This window comes from Balaenoptera ricei, chromosome 3, assembly GCF_028023285.1.
Source record: "Balaenoptera ricei isolate mBalRic1 chromosome 3, mBalRic1.hap2, whole genome shotgun sequence".
NCBI lineage: Eukaryota > Metazoa > Chordata > Mammalia > Artiodactyla > Balaenopteridae > Balaenoptera > Balaenoptera ricei.
Genome location: NC_082641.1, coordinates 59382157 through 59384799, shown reverse-complemented (window position 1 = coordinate 59384799; position 2643 = coordinate 59382157). Strand labels below are relative to the sequence as shown.

General features: G+C 34.1%; 1 non-coding gene across 1 annotated transcript; it reads right to left on the bottom strand.

Moving 5' to 3' along the window:
* Nucleotides 1-1103: 1103 nt before the first annotated feature.
* On the bottom strand, nucleotides 1104-1209 carry LOC132364148 (U6 spliceosomal RNA). The gene has a single exon (XR_009502706.1). It is a non-coding gene; the product is annotated as a U6 spliceosomal RNA (small nuclear RNA).
* Between the last annotated feature and the right edge of the window lie 1434 nt (nucleotides 1210-2643).

Genomic DNA, 2643 nt, shown 5'->3' with positions numbered 1-2643 from the left:
ACACGGGAACCTTAAACCTAAGCATAAACCTAGGAAAATGCTGTGAAGAAAGGAAAATATATGCATTTTCTCCTCAACATTGAAAGAGGAAAGAAATACAGAAAGAGGGAAATACAGGAATAAATATGGTAAAAATATGAGAAGTCCACACATTGCAGGGCTGAGTGTCTTTCTCATGAGGGCACTGATCTGGAAATCGTTTCTCACATTGATTCAGACATGTCTTGATGAATATAAAGCAAAAATCTGTGAATGGGGTAATAATACAATCTGAGTAATTCAATAAGTTATTCAGACTTATTATTCAATTCCAATTCCTGAAATCCATGGATGTTAAAGTTAATTAATGTGTAGAAAAGCTTTTTTTGAAAAAAATGTAGACTACTATAAAAAGATTACTTTTTAAATTGAAAAATGATTATTTTTTTTATATAAAGATTTTAAAAAATTGGAATGTTTCCTGGTTTGTATCTGAGACATAGTAATATTATTTCATTCTTATGATGTATATGAGGAGAGTTAATCAAAATGAAGATTTTTTACTAATACGAACTCTTGTTTTCATATTTGCAGCAAAAGTGTGTCGTAAATAATCGTTCATTGCTATCATGTTATTATTACTAGGTGTTTTGATGTATTTAAATGAAAACAATGAGAGCTGGAATATAGAAGAATGTAGGCCAGAATAGGAGGAGATAAATGGGTAGTCAGTGAAAGGGCATAAGGAAGAGCGTTAGGGGACAGAGTTGGTGGAAGTTTTCCAGTTCTAAGAGGTCTCAGTCCCAGTGCCCAGCGCTGTGGAGAGGTGAGTGAACAAGCCAGCCTGTGGGAACAGCAGCAGCTGGAGAGCACCTGATCCCTCCAAGGAGAGGACAGAATATTTAACCTCAGCTCATTTTCTGGGCTCAGTGTTTCTAGGTCCTCAGGGGTTTTTTTCCCAAGAGATGGAAATCTGGATTTTTATGTGAACTCAACTATTTTTCATATCATGACCCAAACTAAATATGTCTATAATCTGTAACAGACTCAGGCATCCAGTTGCTTTTTAAAAATTGATTAATTAATTAATTTGTTTCATCTTTATTGGAGTATAATTGCTTTACAAAAATATAGAACGCTTCACGAATTTGCATGTCATCCTTGCACAGGGGCCATGCTAATTTCTCTGTATCGTTCCAATTTTATTATATGTGCTGCTGAAGAGAGCACAGGCATCCAGTTTTGGGGGGGGGCGCTTAAAAACGACGGTGACTTATCATAAGAAATCAGGCTTTTGCTGTAGATAACAGGAATCAGCAAACTACAGCCCAGAGGAATCCCAGGACACAGCCACACCCACTTGTTTGCATCTTGTCGGTGCTGCTTTTAGGCTACAACGGAGCTTCGAATATTTACTATCTTGCCCTTTACAGAAAAAGTTTGCCAGCTGTGGTAATATTTTGACCTTTAGCAGATCTGAATCTGTTGTGTTGAATTATGTTCTAAGAAGATTCTACTAGATTTTAATGTCAAATTATTTTGAGTAAAAAAAAAATTTTTTTCCACAGAATATTTTAGACCATTTAAAATAATTATTGTAATTATTGTACATTGGAAATTTAACTCAATAGAATCTGATAGGAAATGGCTGTTAGGACACATTTAGTAAAGTTTCTTTTCTGTATTTACTGACCTCTGTAGATCATAGATAAGTGTGTTAAGAAATAGACTAAGCAGATAAACAACAAGGTCCTATTGTATAGCAGAGGGAACTCTATTCAATATCCTGTAATAAACCATAATGAAAAAAGAATATGAAAACATATATATATAAGAAATAGACTAAGCAAACTGTAATAAATAAGGTCAGAAATGCCTTTTCCATGGTTATGCAGAAAAAGTAAACCTGAAGATATTACAAATCATCTCATGTAGCTAAACCCTGAAAAAGAGAAATTACTTTCAGCTTGCACCATCTAGAGATGAAAAATGTAATTGCACACGTACCTTACCAGAGTAGAAAGACAGTAGTACCCTGCCTTGGTCGTTTGAGGTCTGTTTTATGTCTATTAGGGAGAGGTGGGGGGAGATTGGTGCTCACTGGCAACAACAATGGCTAGCACATCATCAAAAGGAACTTCTGAATAGAAGGATTTTTCTAACAGTGGTCTTCATGGTGCTTAGATTTTCATGCTTCTGTTATTATTAGTCATTTACTTTCATATGTGACATTCAGTCAAAATAAACTTTTTTTTTTTTTTTTCTTTTAAACCTGAAAGCCTCCTTTTGGCTCATCCTGAAAGAACTGAAGGGTGTAAGTTTTGGACATCCTTGTGTATGTGTGTTTGAACATCTTTGTCTAATCTGAACAAGTACCTTCATTGTAGGTAAAGACTTTGTACGATTTTTATAAAAACCCATATGTGCATTCTCCAAGTTATTTTGTACTTGAATCCTACTATTAAAAATATATATTTCTGCACAAACAAGATGATCATTTGTATTGATACAATGAAATAGATCACCCATTTGTATGGACTAGCTATAATCCCTTTGTGAGGTTTTTTTTTTGGCTACAGAAAGAGAATTTTGAAAACATCTAACATAATTTTATTGTTTTAGGCTGATTTCCTTATGTTGTACAACTGAAAAGCAAAGTTTTTT